This window comes from Vidua macroura, chromosome 1, assembly GCF_024509145.1.
Source record: "Vidua macroura isolate BioBank_ID:100142 chromosome 1, ASM2450914v1, whole genome shotgun sequence".
In the NCBI taxonomy this organism is placed as follows: Eukaryota; Metazoa; Chordata; class Aves; order Passeriformes; family Viduidae; genus Vidua; species Vidua macroura.
Genome location: NC_071571.1, coordinates 3,734,316 through 3,753,218, shown reverse-complemented (window position 1 = coordinate 3,753,218; position 18,903 = coordinate 3,734,316).

Genomic DNA, 18,903 nt, shown 5'->3' with positions numbered 1-18,903 from the left:
GCACAAACAAGGTGGGCTGGAGAGAGAAAAACAAGCAGGATGGGAGTGCATGGGCTAAAGCTGGAATGGGACAATGAACTCCAATATGCAAATAGACCAAAACTATAAAAGTGAGACCTTATGACTGGTTGTCCATTTTTGTGACCATTTTGGTTCCTCTTAGGTGTAGCCCTGGCTGGGCTCTTGTGCTGCCCACGGTGCATCCGTTGAGGCCTTTTAATAAATCCCTACTTTATTTTTAAACTCTGTCTAGTCTCTGTTCTAGGTCAGCCTTCACAAGGCATCAGTTTCTGGTGACTGTGGCAGGACAGAAGGCATCTGGGAAAGCTCCTTGGACCAGAGCCAGAGGAATGGTTTGGATTGGAAGGGAGCTTAAATGCCACCCAGTTCCAAACCGTAGGAACACCTAGAGAAACCTTCCACTACCTCAGGTTGCTCCAATCCCCATCCAGATGGCCCTAGGACACTTCCAGGGATGGGGCAGCCACATCTTCTCAGGGCCACCTGTGCCAGGGCCTCCCCATGCTCTGAGTGAAGATGATAAAGGGTGGATGCTTCCCTAGATTATCCAAGAACCCCCTACCATGGTCTCAGTCCCACGCCTCAGGTACCCCACAGCATCCCAAACACCCACACTCTCTGTAAAGGAAAAAGCACAAGGAAACATTCCCAAATCCAGAACATGGGTGTCAGTGCCTCTATGGGCCATCCCAAATATCCCAAATTTTTCCTGGGCAAAGCTGAACAAAGCTAAGATGTTCCAATTTTCTTTTTCTGAGTGCAGGTTGCCATCCCAGGAGCGTGCAGGTGTTCCCACTCTGTGGTTTGCACAGGTGACAAAGCATCCTCTGCTTATTCCAACACAAGACAATTTACAAAAAGCCTGAGGAAAGTGCTTTGGATTCGTCCCTGAGAAACCCCTGTTGCTCCACTGAGTGTATAGACAATCTAGGGAGATTTGGGCCCTAACTTTACCCACCTATCTTTAGAACTAAATGCATGTTCTGCCTCCCCATTGTAACTGCAGCAATTTAATTTTAGATTTCATCTTGCTCTACTCTACATAGACTTTTAACACGTGCAAGGAAAGAAAGGCAATTGAAACCTAACATAATGACAGCCAGCACTCCAGGAAGCTTCCATTGTCCTTCCATATCCACCAGCTGCACCAGTCACAATTCACAGTTTAATGTTTTTAAAAATTACAAATATAGAGTTGCTCATCGTATTTCAATGTTTTTGCTGCTTTTACCCAGCTGAAGTTTGGATGTGCCAAGTATCACACAATAAATTATATTAGGAATATGGATGTTATGATTCAGTTAGAGCCTGGGCTTGTGTCAACATCTGTGTGCAAACATTTGTGTCAAGAATAGTTCTGAGTTTCCTTCAAACTTAATGTCCTTGAAAGTACCACATTTTTTGTGTATAAGTTGTCTAATATTATCTAAATTAGCCCAGAATTCTTTCTGGGGACAAATGCATCATTTTATAGACTTTCCAAAGCTGAATCATGAAATAGAAACTCTGCTTAAATAGATTAATTGCTAATTAGCCATTAGACATTAGCCATCTATGAGATCACTTTAGATTCTTGAAATTAATTTGCCAGGCAGGGCTATGAATGACGTTCCTGAGAAGGCACAATCCCTGCTGACTTCAAGGTTCCCCTTTGCTACTGGAAAGTAAAACTTTCCAGGGGTCTGTACTCCTGACCACTCCCATGTAGCCATGGATGCTTGCCCATGGCCATTCCTGTTCCTCTGCAGGCCTGCTGCCTGTAATTCTGTGATAAATTACTCTGTAGTCCAGAATTTGGTAAGGGCAGAGCACAAAATAAACACAGGAACACAGAATGGATGGAGGGAAGTGACACAGGGCACACGGCATGGCTGGTTTGTGGATTTTAATAGCACTCAGGAGGATTCATTCTCCTTTCACCTTGGTTGAACTCTGTGCCCTACTGTCCCAGAGCCATACCTGTTTGAACAAGAGGCTTTCACTTTTTTCAATCATTTTGTTATCAGGTTTATAGGTTTGGATAAAAAAAGAACCCCAGAAACTCAATACACTCCCTTGCTCATGATTTCCTGAACTTCCTGATCTGTCATGCCCTAAAGTTTGCCATGAACTGCCCTCATTGTGCCTTTTCCTCTGTTTTGTTTCTATTCTTGTCTTAGAGCAGGAATTGAGAAGCTGATGGAAAACGATGAGTGTAGTGATAATATTGGCCCTTTTTTTGTGGCATTTCTAGAAATTTTTTACCTCTTTCTAATCTTTTCCTTTACACTTTATTTTCAAGGTCATGAGAAGGACCATTATCAATTAGAGCTGATCCCTCCATTTAATCTCTTCTCCCTTTATCTTGTGCTCAGTTCCCTGCTCTAAAGGGTGTATCCTTACTCCTAGACAAAACCCTGGAGGGATCATGTATTAATTCATTTTTTTTTTCTTTGCCATTGAAAGCAAACAGAACAATGTTTCCTGGAAGCATGGGAGCCAAACAGAAACTCTTGACTAAAAGTGGCTGCTAAGTGCAATTGCTGGAAACAGTCTTCGTTTTTATTTCTTTTTTTTATTTTTTTTTTCCCTGAAAAGTAAATGGAGCACTTGCAGGTATCAATCTGTCCAAAAAACAGATGTGACTGTAAAAACAATGAGCTGCAGCACACACTTGATTTCCTTTGGGAATCTCCAACTTTTTCTTGTTTCACCATTTCACATTATTACTTAATTAAGAAGAATCTGGCATGAAATAAAGGGGAGAGAGAGAAATGATGGGCCTGCCTGATGCTATATCCTATCAGTGCCATGTGGGAAGAGTGTTGCCATGTTTTCTGTCTTGGAGCCAGATCTGATTTACTCAAAATTATTTAACATTGTTCAAGGAGTGAAAGAGGAACTAAATTATATTCCTATCTGGCTTTACAGCGGTTTGTGTTGTCATGGCAATGTGAAATGGTTTTTTTCTGGTACTAGGGAGAGGCAGCCCATGCTTTCATGTGGGCTGTAACAGAGCTGACCTCAGCTCTGTCTTGTCAAGACTCAAGCCAGGCAAGGGAGTGAATCTCAAACACCTGTTCCAAACTGTGAAAGCCAAAAGACCTGTGATGTGCCAATTCCTTGCTAATCCATGTCATTCAATTTCTGTTCACCTTCAAAGTGTTCCTCAATGAGCCTTTCTTCATAAACATTATTGATAAAGGACACCTGATCAGATAGACTGTGATTTATTTGCCAAAATACCCAGGTGGGTATTTTGTCTCTAGAACTTTTATTTTTTTCCATTTGTGTCATTTCTGAGGCTGCCAGATTCACATCTTTTTTATTTAACCTTTGCCTAGAGAATGCACAGAAAATGCTTTACTTTGTGACTCTAGGTTCACATTTCCATTTCCATGGCTTGTAGGGAAAACACTGGAAGGAATGGGAGAGTTGTACTTCACTACCAAAAAAAAAAAAAAACCAAAAAAACCAAAAAACACCTCAAGAATGCTCAAAGAATGCTTAAGAATTTTCAAGATTTGCCATGTTTTATTAGAAGTTGTATCATGCAGCTTGCTCTTGGCTCTAGCAGACAAGGACTTGATAATTTTATTTACTAATATAAACATTTCCTGAAATAATATATCTTGGTGACATTTTAGGAGGGTGTCACTCTCAGTTGTCACCTGTCTCTGCCCAGTATGTGCACAGAAATGAGCTTTTCCAAAACTGAGCTCTGACAAGGTGGTCCTCCTCTTATGTTCAGTCTAGGAGTGGCTTTTTTTTTTAAGAACTTGGAGAAATGACTGATTTCTGTCTCCTGCTCAAGCTTTGGCAGGAATGAAGTCGTGAATCTGCTCAGAACTTAAACTTTTGGCTTTGATGGGTTTTAAAGACAACCTGGTCCCTGTGTGAACACTTTAGCGATTTGAGCACTTGAGATTCACATGTTTGAGTTGTGTTCCTGTCCTTACTCAAGTACTTTGGCTTGTCACATGAGGACTTCTCACATGGATGTTCAAGCACTTCATGCTTCTATTACATCTGACCTTTTGTCAAAACATCCAGAGTGGTTAATTATTATGCTGTGGTTTCCACTGCATGAACAATAGCCTCTTTCTTTCCCTAAAGGATTGTTTGTCCAATTAACTGCTTTTGTCTGATATTGTTAAAAAGCCTTGACTTTGGCTCCTTGATACATAATAGCTCTTTCCTGAACCCATTCAAACCTTGAATTCATTGTTAAATTTTAATAATGGCCTCAGAAAAACTGTAGGGTTTCACCACCATGCATTTATTCCAAATATAAACCAGCATAAATTATCTAAATTGTGCCCAGACTTATGAGCTTTGCTTCGTAAAGTCACTTGGATGTTTTGCATGAATAAAGAATATAGAATAGAAATGGAAGAGCTGCAAAGCCTGCAGATTTAATTAATTGGCAATGTATGGGATTTAGTGGTAGCTGAGGTAAGGAAACCAGTGGGATCCCACACTGTGCCAGGCTGGATCCTCAGACTGGCATCTGACTTCCATGTGACTCAACAAAAAGTGGGTGTAGATGTATTAAACTGTGCATGGAGTCTTACATATGGAAATGCACAGATGTGGGCCAGAGTTATGTAAAATTACTGATGAGTCTGTGTGGAACACAGCTCCAACTCTTGTTAGCCCAGTGAAGATATAAAACAATTCTTGGATGAGTTTTGATGGAGACGCAGGTGGCAGCTGATATTAAGTTCATAGACATGATTTGGGCAGCTGTTTTTATTGTTTCTTTGAGAGTTTTGGATTTTTTTTTAAATTATAGTTTTGTTTTTTTTTTTTTTTATGTGGGAGGGAAACATTATCTCTTCATGCAGCATTCTATTAATGTTTGGAAGCAGATTATTATTTTTAATAATGTTAGGACACTAGATAATTCTGTTATTCCAGGAAGATGTATTTTGACTTGTAAGCCAAGACTTATAAATTTAAATGCTAGCAAGGCAGGACTTCACTTGTGAGCTGATTTTCTAAAGGCCCAATAAAGTCACTGCAAGTCTACTGAATTCACTTAGTGAAACATGAAAATTCTTCAGATGATAAAATTAGGTTTAACTGGATAACTGAAAACTTCCCTGACAATATTGATGGGATCCTGATAGACTCTATTAGAAACCTGTCTCCCTTGTATATGCCTGTACAGATTTATGCAATCAGGACACCAAGACAGGATCTGTAGTTTTGAAGAGAATGTTTTTTTAAAAATCATAAAAGACCCAACAAAATTAAAAGCATTTGCAATACTTGAGATGGATCATTACACTCTGGTTTTTAACTTATAGCTGAGTTTGACAACTAAAAGGCAAATATATGTTATCAAAAATAAAATGCTTTTCCTTGACAGAATGACAAGCACTGGAGAAGACTGTAAATGTAGTCTTGTCTGCTGAGAAAGAAGGATTTTATATTCAACTGCCTCTCAATCACATCTAGATATAGACAGAAATTCTTGGCCAGTCCTGAAATAGACATCCAGCAGAACACTAAAATTTTAGTGTTGTCTAATTAATCCCTGCTTCAGGCTGGTGGAGGCAGTTTGGCTGCTCTGCAGAGACTTTCAGAATCTCAGTCTTCCATGAGACCTGGGACAGAACTGGGGACATTCCCCGGAGATACTTGGAGCCAAAATCTGCTCTAATGGAGATGGAAGTAGGAAGGACAGGCTATGGGGTCCCAGGCTATAGAAGAAACCTTGAATTTGGATATATAAAGCAATGTTTCTAACAGGAGGGCAAGTGTGTATAAAACTTTCTCTGTCCACATCTGTGGCCTCCAACAGCCACATAAAGCCAAGAAAATCTCTGAGAGTGACATAAAAGTTGCATTTTTCCTTATCCAAATCCAGCTGGTAGTTCACTCAGCTGGCCCAGCTTCTGCCTGATGGTTACATGTGGAAGCCTGAAGCCTCCCAACCCCTCTGGAGCTGAGATTTTATAGGAATGGATGCTCCCTTAAACACCCTCATTTGTACAAGGTCAGCCCTGCTGCCTTTCCTGCTGCACTTCAACCCCTCAGGATCCCTGGGATGTGAGCAGGGGCCTTGCTGCTCCGTGCACTTCTGTTTAAGGCAATCCCAGAGGAGTGGTAACTAAAGGAAACCGTCTGCAACCTGGAGTTTTAAAAATAGAAGCAGATGGCTGGAGCTCTGCAACCAGCTGGGCTGCAGTTTGTAAAAGCTCATGAACCATTTTAAGGTCAGGCCTGCACTGTGGGAACAAACAGCCCCTGTTGTGTTTGAACTGGAGACTGAAAAATGAGCCACAGCAGGAGCTGCTCTCTGATTCTTTTCAGACCCTTTCAGGAAGGTTGTCCTGCTTTGTTCCTCCAGCCAAGCAGACTGGAGATGGGACAGGGCTGGCTGTGCTACAGAGAACATCCCTTGTCAGAATGCTGCATTGGTTTTGCATCTCTCCCTTTCTTCACACACCTCATAACGTTTCCATCTTTTATTTCAGATATTTTTCGTTAACTTTTAACCTGACATGATTTGCTTCTCCTCTTCTTCACACTCGAATATGTCATTGGGCCAGCCCCAATTTTAGAATCATAGAAGGTTTGGGTTGAGAAGGAACTTAAAGATCATATCATTCCAACCCACTGCCATGGGCTGGGACACATTTTGCTGAACCAGATTACTCAGATGCCAATTCCACCTGGCCTTGAACAGTTTCAGGGATGAAGCATCTGCAAACTCTCTGGTCTTGGTAGCTTTCTTTGCTTAGCACCTGTCCCTGATGATGATGATGATGATGGTACCTCAAGTTTTAGCTTTTATATTTTCAGATTCTGTGCTGCTTTAGTGTGAGGGTCTGAACTTCATACGAAGGGATGGTGAGCTCTTTTCACGGAGCAGGGAGACAAAACAATTCCTTCTCCAGCTGGGCACCAAGGACAAATGATCCAAACCTCAGGCCCAAGAGCACAAACAACGTGGGCTGGAGAGAGAAAAACAAGCAGGATGGGAGTGCATGGGCTAAAGCTGGAATGGGACAATGAACTGCAAGGTGCAAATGGAGCAGAGCTGATCCCAGTGAGAGCCCCCGGGAGCGCTCGTGCATTTTGGGACCATTTTGGTGGATCTTGGGTGCAGCCCTGGCTGGGCTCTTGTGCTGCCTAAGGTGGATCCATGGAGGAGATCCTTTGAATAAATCCCTGCTTTATTCTTTAGCTCTGTCCAGTCTCTGTTCTAGATCAGCCTTCAAAAGGCTTCAATGATGATGATGATATGTTGATGATGATGATGATGTGTTTCACACCTTTGTCACTGCCTTAAAAGGAATTTGTTCTCTCAGCTCTGCAGCATCTTCCCCCATTGGCTTTCGGAGCAGATGTTCTTCATGCATCAGCACACCAGGCAAACAGCACTGGGCTGCTCAGCTCCCACCCTTCTCACAGGGCTTCTGGCACATCCATGTATTCAGGACACCTATTTTTTGGAGTAGGTAAAATTTTTTATTTTCTCTGCTAGTAGCATTCTCAATGAACAGCTTTGATTTGGATTGTGAATGATGAACCATTTATTTTTGTTTTTATTATGCTCTTTGTCTGGAATTTCTTTACATTTTTTTCCACAGAAGAAAGACACTTTTCTTAAATATATCAGGTTTGAAAAAGATGCCCTAAAGCATTTTACAGACCTGGATTTCCTTCTTAATTTGTGTCAAGAGCATTTCCATAAAATACTAGAAGTTACTCTCGAAGTTACTGTCTCACAGCTGGCTGAAAATATCTGGGTGTTCTGCTTAATTTCTTGCCTTTACCCAGCCACCTCATTAAAATCTGAAATGGTAATAAATATTAGGCTGATAAACAAATAGGGACATAGCACAAACTGAACTACCTGAAGGCAAAGCTCACATTTCTTCCAGTGAGCAGCAAATCTTTGATGACATTCCAGTGGTGAAGGACATGTGTCATCCTTCAGTGATGGAGTTCTGAAGAATATTTGTGTTGAACAAGAAAACCACTTCCCTGATCTGCCAGGACAGGCCTCTGAGCCTTTTACAGAGAGGTATCAGTGCAATCTGAGCAGCAGAAAGGCAGAAATCATATGGTGGGTACAGTATCCAGCCTGTGTTTGTTGGCATTATGTCACCGAGGAACCTCCTCCCCTGAGCTGAGGGAGAGACAGGAAATCTAAAAGCAGCATTTATTCCAGCAAATGTAATCTTCAAGAGTTTTCTCCATGGATTAAGTCATTTCAAGGCTTTGTCAGACAGCTTAAAACAATCTGAAGTGTGGCCAAAAGAAATGACGGCTGCTAGACTGGGGTACAGCTGTGACTGAAAGGTTGACAATGGCTGAGGTGGGAGAGGGAAGTGTTGCTGCCCACGCAGATAAGTCACTTGATGGAAAAGCTTTTCCTAGCCAAGGCCTGCTGCAGTGGAAAGCACATTGTCTTCGGGGTTCTCAGCTGTGTCAGAGCCCTCCTGCACCATGGGGAATTAATACCTTGAGTTTCTTTGGGTGCTTCTTGCCCAGTGTCCTTTTTACTGGCTGGGAAAGAGGGATGAGCAGAACACAGTGTGATTTAGTGAGAGAAAGGCCCTTTGAAGATAATCAAAACACAGCCTGAAGATACTGGGAGGACCAGTGCAGCTTGCCAAGGGAAACCTCCACGATTTTGGCCTAAGTGTGTTGGACTCAGAGAGGTTTCTCCCAGGAGTCGTCTCTCCCCTGCCCAGCTCTTACCAAGGACAAAGGCCAATTCTTAATGTCCCAGCGTGACAGAGACACTTTGGGGATGGAGATTTCCCTGCTCTCTCTCCCAAGGCTGGCTCCAACGAGGTGCAGAGACCCTTTGACAGCTTGACAAATGCTTTTCAGCACCATCCAAGAGCACTTCTTGGTTAGGCCCCTCTCTCTCCTTCACAAAGTGGCTCTGTGTTGTCCCTTTGGCAGCCAGAGACAGGGCTTGTCACTAACCAGTCTGAAGGACTCTGCTCTTTAAAGAAGAAATAAAAATAGATCCTTCACACCAGCAGAATAAGGAGACAGTGAGACCCAAATAACTTGCCAGGAAGTTCACACGGGTGGGATGCCCGATGTGTTTTCTCCATCCCTACTCACAAAGACTTGGGTGCCTGCCTTTCATAAATGTAGCCAGCAATGAAAGGAACTGGGAAAGGAAGGGGTGCCACCAGGGATGTGCTCCAATTAAAGGAAAAAAAACCTGTGATTTCTTAAACCTTATTTAAAAATTTGAAGCAACTCTTCTACAGGGACATACAAAATGCTGGTGTCTGAAAGGCTTCCGTGACCTCACAGCCAGCAAGAATGGGAACTGGTGTTTTCACACTGGATCAAGGTGTTTTTTTGGTTTTTTTTTTTTTTTTTTACATCTCAAATAAATTTGCAGTGCTTCTGGAGGGTGCATGGGGATGTATTTACAGATTTCATTTCCCAGCCAAGGCCCAGGGTGCAGAGTGCCAACCTGGGGCTGTGCCAATATTGTTGTGTTCTGGGAAAACACGCAACGAGAGATTTTTTGGGCTGTGATAAGGGGTCCAGTTAAGCACAGCAGAAGCCAAATCATCCCAAATTACAGCATAATGCAGTGAAGTTACAGCATGCAGCTTTCAAATAACATGAGCTAAAGTCTAGAAAGTGGGAGTGGAGGAAAGGTTTTGCTCCTGGTCCAGCCACCAATTCCATTCATGTCTCAGATAAATCATGCTAGGAAATATTTGCTATCCTGAAGAAAAAAGAAGCAGTATACAAATAAAAGCTGGTAAAAAAAAAAACCAAAAAAAACCAAAAAAACAAACAAACAAAAAAAAAACCACAAAAAAAACCAAAAAACCAAAACGAAGCAAAGCAACAACCAAAAAAAACCCAACCAAAAAAACCCAACCAACCCAAAAAACCCCACCACCCAAAGCTGGAATATTTGAAGAAGTTCAGAGTATTCTGGTGCCACATGGTAACGTGCATCTAAATATGGATACACAAGAAAACACACAAGCTGTACTTTTCTTCTTCTAAGGTTAGACTTTTGAAGATATGGGACTGAATTAGGAACTCAGATCTCAACATTATTTCTGGGGACTTCTGCTCCTAATTCACTCACATTTCTGAATGCCTGTGATATGTCATTGCCTGTGTTTTCCTATCTCTGTTCTGAAACAGGGGTTGTGTGTGAAAAATACTTGTATTTTTACATCAACTCTATCACTAGCAGCAAGCTCTGTCTCAATATTTTAATATTAAAACTGCAAAAGCAACACTTTATTACCATACAAAGTTCCTGTGAACTTTAATTACTTAAGACCTACAAATACTCTGAGTTACAGTCTTCATATAGTATTTATTGCCATTTTTATGGATATAATTACACAGGATAAATTTATGGCAAATATTCCTAGCTTAATATCTATTTCTTTTGGTTTGAGGGTTTAAACCTGGTCCTTGCTGTGTTGTAGTCCTGTGTGTGTTTTTAATATTTTAAAAAGGCAGGGCAATGCCCTAGCAAGACCTACATAAAACAATTTAATGTGTAATTAATTAAAAAGATACTCTAGTTTCCCACTTGATTTGGTATTTTTTTATTTCTTCTCCACATTGTGCAGACTTATACCCTTTCCTTTTTTCCTTTTCATTACTCAGAAAATGTTCTATGTGGTGACTATAAACAAACCACAACATGGTACTCTCTGAGTGTTGCACCAGCTCTTCTCTGGAGAGCTATTAAGAAAAAAGAAGAAAGAATAAAATCTTGCTTTGACCTGAGTTATCCCAATTTTCTTGTCCAAGCTGGAAACGTAGAGAAGAAAAAAAAAAAAAAAACAAACCACAAAAAACCCACCACTATGTATTTGAGTATTTAACTGCCTGACTGTCTCTGATAACACTGTCATCTGGTACTTTTGCCTTCTTGGAACCTTTTGAGGATTTTTAAAATAACTCTCTCCCTTTCACAATTTTAGAAGTGCTTCAGAGGAGACAAAGATTCAACTAATGTAGTTTTGCTGGTTTTTAGTATAGTTTTCAACTCACTTGTTCACTTTAGCAGATACTTCTCTGATGTCACTGATGGTTTACAATTAAAATCGTTTTGTAAATAGCTCTCTCTCTTCCTTCATAACTGTTCCTCTTCACCCTCTGGAGAATTATTGCTCAAACTCTCATCTTTAGCCACAAATCTGCCTTTTTGCCCGGGTCAAGTAGGATGACCTCGTGACCTTTTCAAATTCACAGAAGATCGATTCAGTGGTAAGGGACTTACTCACAACCAGACACAGTTCCTACGAAACTCCCAGGGCTGCAGAATTGTCACCCAAGCAGTGGTGATGGCCTCTACGTGCCGTCAGTGTGGATGAGATTGTCACAGAGGGGTGAGTTACTTTGTACTCACAGCTGGGTTTTTCTGGTTAAATGAAATTCCAGAAGAGAGAAGGAAAAAAAACAAAAAACAAAACTAACAAAAAACCTGCAAAAAACCTAATTCAACCCAACCCAACCCAACCCAACCCAACAAAAAAACCCCAAACAAACAAAAAACCCAACAAAACCAAAACAAAATTAAAAAACCCAAACCAAAACAAACAAAAAGCCCCAAAACCAAACAACCAACCAACCAAACAAAAAAGCCCAACAAAAATACCCCAAAACAAAGCAAAACAAAAAAAACACTGAAAAAGAAAATGGAAAAAGTTGTTTATTCTATGGCAAGAATAAAAACTAACTTGAAAAAAAGACCCAACCAATATTAGTCGCACAGTCTTTGGAAAAAGATTTATATAGGAGTATGGACAATGCACACAGTAGTAACACTCAGGGAAAATAAAACATTTCCTGAAAAAGAAAAACAAACTAATCAAAAGTCAGCCCTCATGACCTAAGTGGAAGTGATTATATGTGTACTGAAAAGGGAGAAACAATCCAACAGCAAAAACTAAACCCTTCATCTAAAAGGTTTTCAAAAATCTCCTGGGTCTGGCTCAGGGAGAGTTAATTTTGTTTTTAAGTGGCTGGTTCAGTGCTGTGTTTTGGATTCAGCAGGAGGATGGTGTTGACACCACACTGATGTTTTGGTTGTTGCTAAGTTGTGCTCACCCTAAATCAAAGTGCTTCATGCTCTGCCAGTGAGAAGCTGCACAAGAATCTGGGGGGAGCATGGCCAGGACACCAACCTGAACTGGCCAAAGGATGTTCCATCCCATGGGACACCATGCCCAGTGCATAAACTGGGGGAAGCTGGGGCTAATCACAGCCAGGGGATGGGTTTGGCATCAATCACTGGTGGTAAGAAACTGCATTGTGCATCACTTGCCTTTTTGGGTTTTATGGCACTGTCTTCCTCTGCTACTTATAATAATCATCATTAATAGTTGTAATAATTATCATTACTATTATCTTTTATTGGTTTCAATTATTGAACTGTTCTTATCAGAACCATGACTTCTATTTTATTTTCCAATTGTTCTCCCCAGCCCATCAGAGAAGGGAAAGAGAGAGAGGACCTGTGTTGTGCTTTGTTGCTAACTGGGGTTAAACCTGGATAGAAATTTCTATTACATTTTTTATCCACAGGACATCACTTCTTTCTGGGCTGATATTCAGAGTTTCAACCCCACATTAATGGGTGTGATCAGAGGCAAGCAGTGATCTAATAACCGTGGTGAGATGCCTGCTGTCAACATCAAAGGCTGCAGTTCTGGAGACAGAAATTCCAGCTGGGATATTCCTGTGTCCTGTGTCACACAAATCAAGATGTTCCCAACACTTTGCTCTCTTATCCTCATCCAAACTTCCCATCATGGAGTCACTTTGGTGTGAAAATCACACATAGTTCTTGGGCAGGGCCAAGGTGTCAGGAATGATTTCACTTCCCAGGAAGTGAGATCCACACAGGGACATTGGCTGAAATGGTGAATCGGTTTGGGAGCCAGATTTCTGCTTTTTTTCTTACTGTTCAAGGGGGGAAATGGGTGTTTCTTTGCACTCATCAGGGCAAGACAATACATTTCCCTGCTCATTTGTATTGTTCTTACACAAGGAATGCACACTCACACTGATCACTGCACTTCCTTGCTACCATGTGATAAATAAGGAAATTTTTGAGCCTCCTTGCTCATCCTCTAGGAACCTACCAGATGAGAATTGCCGTTGCACAAGTTCTGCCCTCCCTACATCCTATACTGCCAACTTCCCAGAAGTGAAGCAGATTTATAAATGCTTTCCTGCTTATGACAAGGCCTCTTGGCTAAGTTTACAACTCAGCTTTGTTTGCAGTTGTGTGATTTCTTCCTGTAACAAGCCTCTCCCCACCCTGGCATGGATGTGGCGATTTGATAGTTGAGTGTCTGTCCTGACACAGCAAGAGGGGAACGAGAGAGGGAAATTACTACACTTCCCCTGCTCTGAGCAGAGAACAAACGGGAAGCTCGATGACTTTTGCTGTTTCAGAGGTCAGTGGGTCACACTGTCCGTTTCCAGTGAGATGGCTCAGTCATTCTTAGCCCTCTCCTTTTGTCTTTACGAAGAAAAAAGCTCAGAAAACCACAAAACTGAGATGCTCCCTGCAGTTTAACTTCACAGAATTCACAGAATTCACAGAATCATGAGGTTGGAAGAGACCTTCAAGATCATCGAGTCCAACCCAACCCCAACACCTCAACTAAACCCTGGCACCCAGTGCCACATCCAGTCTTTGTTAAACACACCCAGGGATGGTGACTCCATCACCTCCCCGGGCAGCCATTCCAGAACTTTATCACTCTTTCCATGAAAAACTTCCTGCAGGCTTGTGATCAGCTGTGAGAAAATAAGGGTAGAGCCACCTTCTTTACAATGAAAATGTCAAACCCTTCAGACAACTCATTGATGTGGAAATCCCATAGTTCTACAAGAACTGTCCAGTTCTGTGAGCAGGAGGGACTGGAGAGCTCCAGAAAAGGTGGAAAATTCTTCAAATTGTTTCTTACTCTATAGCAAATCCTTGGCAGAATTCTCATGGTCCTTTTAGTCACATTTAGGTTAGGAGCAAAGCCTTTGACACAGTGACTTTTACATGGAAGCATCCAAAAGAATTTTAATTTTTTTTTTTTAATTTTTTTTTTTTTTGTTACAATATATTTATAAACACTGCAACTCTGCTATTAAATAAAGCAGAAGGACCAGAGTGAGCTCGGACAAAGCTGTAAGAATGGAGAAGCTGGGAAGCAAGATCCAGAAGAAACTTTAAAGAACTGGGCGTGTGATTCCAGAGGGAAAGGAAGATTCGTGATTGACTGAGGATGGCTAAAATAGATGTTACATAAGAGACAAGCATCAGTTATTCCTTCTCATCATTATGGGCAGGAGAAATGGGTTTACAAGGCAGCAGGGAGGAATTAGACTAAATATTAGAAAAAAACATCACAACTACAAAAAAATCTTCATAACTACAAGGAAAGCCAGGCAGTGGAGTTGGTTGTCAAGGGGAGGATGTGAATCACTGTCAGTGAAGATCTCTGTAGTTGAACAACCATCTGCTGCAGAATTCAATCTCCATTGTAGTGTTAGATTAGGGTTGAAATACTTAGTTATTGGTGTTATTGCAGTTAGTCTTGCATAACTGGTATTCATAATTATGGATAATCCAAGAGAAACCTGCTTTTTTGTTTTTTGTTTTTTGTTTCAGGTTTTGTTTTCTTTTTTTTTTTTTTTCCCTTTTGTTATGCCCTGTGTTTATGAAGGATTGTGTAATAAAACAGGTGCTACATTTTGCTTTTCCTTCTGTTTATCCATTAAGGAAACCACCGAAATATGGCAAATATAGTGGAATACGTGGTGAATATATCTCATGGTTCTTCCAGTAAACTTCCAAAATCTATTTGCATCCCAGGAAGCTGAATAAGGAATTTCTTGTAAGGAAAAGAGGTACAGATATGCCTTAGTCTAAATGGTAGTGAGGAAAAAAAAAAAATCATGGTGAGCTGTCCCTTCTCTGTTTATCATAGACTCATTAAGTTATAATAAAATCTGAAATTTGAATTTATCTCTTCCTTTCTTCTCTGCTGCTAATATGGATGGTTTTTATCCTTACACAGCATTTTAGTTCAGGAAGATACAAACTTCTAGAGGGTACCAGGAGCTTTAAGGAGTAAGCAGAAAGAGCAGTGATCAATTCTGATTTTTAAAGATAGCACTTAAGAATGGGACAATAGAGAATCAGTGGAAAAAAAACCCAGTTTCTCATAAAGATCTTGAGTCTTTGTAAATTCCTGCTAAATTATGGAGCTACTCAAGGGTTAGATAAAATATGGCAATCAGTTCATAAATATCCTGATCTGTCTGTAAAGGCTGAAAAGGTTGAAACAGAGGCTTGGCTTATTGGATTATTTTCATCTTTTGTCTTTCTACCGAGCCCTGAAGTTGGTTTCAGGATTTCAAATATCTTCAGTCTTCAAAATTAGTATATTGCCTGAACTTTCTAGAAAAGCAGTTCAAACCTGTGCATGAAAAGACACTGAATCTGGTGGCTTGTTGGAAAAGAGTCAGAATTTATTCTTCCCTCAAACTTGAAAACATATCATAATCATCACAGTTGAGTTATTTCCACACTCATCTATACTTTTATTTGTATATATTCCTTGTTGTTTTCATTCAAAAGCTTTTATTCCAGTTTTTCCTGAAGGTGAACAATTTGTCTGAGCTGAGAACTATTTCCATGGCCCTTAGGTTTGTAAAGAGAGAGCACTTCCATGTTATTATGTCATTTCCTCAAATAAGAGTCTGTGTTGCAAGATAGAGGAGTTAATTATGGTTCTCTTTTCTCTTTAGTCAGTCCTGAATCACCACATTGTGTAATTACTCAGCTACTACTGTGCAATCAAAATAATAATATATTTCTTGCTTTTCTCATCACTATTGTAACCAGTTCAACCAGAACCCTTACTTTTTGGCCCAGAATGTGAGAGTGTGAAACCATCTGCAGAATAACCACAGTCACAGCCTTATCTATGGCCCATGGGCCACCAAGAGAGAAGAGCTGACTTAACTCATCTCGTGCCACTCATAATTAACACCACCATCACCACTTGAGTGTCACTGACTTCGTTATTGGGCTTTTTTTTTCCCTTCCAGTCTGAGCCCCCACTCTGATGCGTGCCATGTGAAGATACCTGATAATTACTGAGTCTCTAGAAATTAAGATCTCTGAGCAAGAGATCACCCTGACCTCACCCAAATTGTGACCCTTCTGTCCATTTATTCTACAAGCAGAATATCATAAGAACTTTTAAATTAGTGTGATGGATCAACCCATCTGGATGTGAGGTTCTCACCAAGCCACCTTATCACTCCCCTCCTCAGCAGGATGGGAAGGGACGGCGGGAAGGAAATAAAATGGATATATGTCACAGGTCAAGAAAAACCTGCTTGATAAAGCAAAGGCCTTATGCAGAAGCAAAGAAAGACAGAAGATTTATTCTCTACTTGATGTCGAAAGGGGCTGTCCAGCCACTTCCTGGGAAGTAGGGCTTTAGTACACTTGGTGGCTGCTCTAGAAGACAAATGTTGTGACAACAAATGTCCCTCCCAGCTCCTTCTTTTAATTTTGTTGCTGAGCACATGTGATATGGTGTGGAGCATCCCTCTGGTCAGGTGCTAGGTTGTGAGTTCAATCCCTATATGAGCCATTCATTTCAAAGTTGGACTTGATGATTCTTGTGGGTCTTTTCCAGCTCGGAATATCCTGTAAGTAAGGTTTGGATCAGTTATCCTGACTGCGTCCTTTCCCAAGATCCTGCCCAAACCCCGCCTAGCAATGAGAGAGAAATGTTGGAGAAAATCATAGAATCACAGAATGGTTTGGGTTAAAGAGAGCTTAAAGCTCACCTCATTCCAACTCCCCTGCCATGGGCAGGGACACCTTCCACTATCCCAGGGTGCTCCAGGCCCTGATCAGGCTGGCCTTGGACACTTCCAGGGATCCAGGGGCAGCCACAGCTTCTCTGGGCACCCTACGCCAGGGCTCCCCACCCTTACAGGGAACAATTCCTTCCTAAAATCTAAACCAAGTTCCGCTCTTTCGTTTGAAGCCATTTCCCCTTGTCCTGTCACTCCAAGCTCTTGTAAACCATCTCTCTTCATCCTTTCAGGCTCCTTCCAGCTACTGAAAGGCCACAACAAGGTCACCCAAATCCTCCTCTTTTTCAGGCTGAACAATCCCAATTCTCCCAGCAGAGCTGCTCTATCCCTCATCATCCTGGCGCCTCCTCTGGACTCACTCCAACAGGTTGATGCTCAGCAGTAGCCAAAATGCTCCTGTGTCCCCAACACCCTTCTAGCCACCAACACACAGCTCAGCTGCTCTGTGGAAAATTAATTCCTCCTCAGCCAGGCCCAGCAGAGCCAGGGACAAGGTCCAGACTGGTCTGGACACCTTTTTTTCAGCACCTAAACGTCTGTGTGCAGAGGGAGAAATTTCAGACCTAGGCACTCAATGTCCTTGTCCTAACATGATGTCTGTGGACATTTGAGAAATGCCAGGGTATTTATTGAACACACCCATGGTGATGGATTCAGGGAACACCTGTGCTATTCCTGCCTGGCTGGAAGCTGAGCAGGATGAACCAGAACAGCTCCAATATCAATAACCACATATGGCCGGGTAACTGAATCCCGTCCCAGATGTCTGGGTGCACATTGAATTCCACAAGGACCTCTTCAGTGTGTCAGGAGGCAATTTTCCTTTAGGAAGGTAAAAAAAGTCACTGCCAAAAGAAAGATATTCAGCCATCCTTTATAGGTCTCATCACATTGCTGCTCACTCCAGGTCATGAGATGGCTGCACTCTGTGTTCTTGCAGTAAAGAGTTGGATTTGTTAATGAATGTGAAGCAGAACCATGGAGTCCCGACTTTTCCAGCATCCGTGGTTAATGAATTCCATTTTTGAACGCATCATACTCTGGTATTGTCATTAGTCAGGGGGAAAAAAAGACCAAAAAAGCCTCAGTGGTGTCTGTCATCAGCCCATTTTTTCTCAGCCTGTCCCGTGATTATGATGTTCAGGGATTTACTGATTATCTTAACCTTTGGCCAACGATACAATCAAAAGAACAGCCAGTGCCCTTCCCAAAGTAAAATTTGGCAGTGCAATGGCTCGAAAGAAATAAACACGATTTTGTAAAAGAACATGGTTATAATTTAAGTAATGAAATTGCTATCCACCTGCTTAATTAAATACAAATGTTCCTTCCTGAGTTTTGCTTAGTCTCTGGCCAGGATAGCAATAGCTTATTACAGAACAGTAAGAAGAAAAAAATACCTCAGACCTACTCTATTCAATGAAAAGATAAAGGCACCTAATGACTGCCTTCAGTGGGTCTCTTTAGCTTATTATTAATATTCTAGCACTATCTGTGATTTTCTTTATGGTGTATCAAGAACAAATGGGTTTGCTCCTTACTGAGAAAATGGCAAACATTCCTATTTCCATTGACTAAGATATTTTATTTTTTTTTTCCAGGAATTTTTCCATTAATTGAGAAAAATAATATCCCTTTTATATCTTATTCCTACTCATTCCTTCAGTAAAAATATTTTGTGATTTTACAAGGTTTGGAACATTAGCACAGTGGAGCTCACACTCAAGTTCATCTCAGAGACATGAGTGGTACTGACAGTTTCGATCTGTTGCCTAGAAAAAAATGGGCAGGAAAATTGTCTTTTCTCTCATTAGTTTTTTAACTTAAAAAAAAAAAAAAAGTAGAATAATTAATTCTGTTTTTTTCTGAATTCCTGGTGTGGAAGAGGAAGTATGACACTATTATAAACTGCTTTCTCCTCTCAAATTCTACTCACTTTGCCCACCCCTAAAGACAACTCTGTTGGCACAGCACTTCAATGACCGATCTTCTGTGACTGATAGAATTCCAACAAAATAC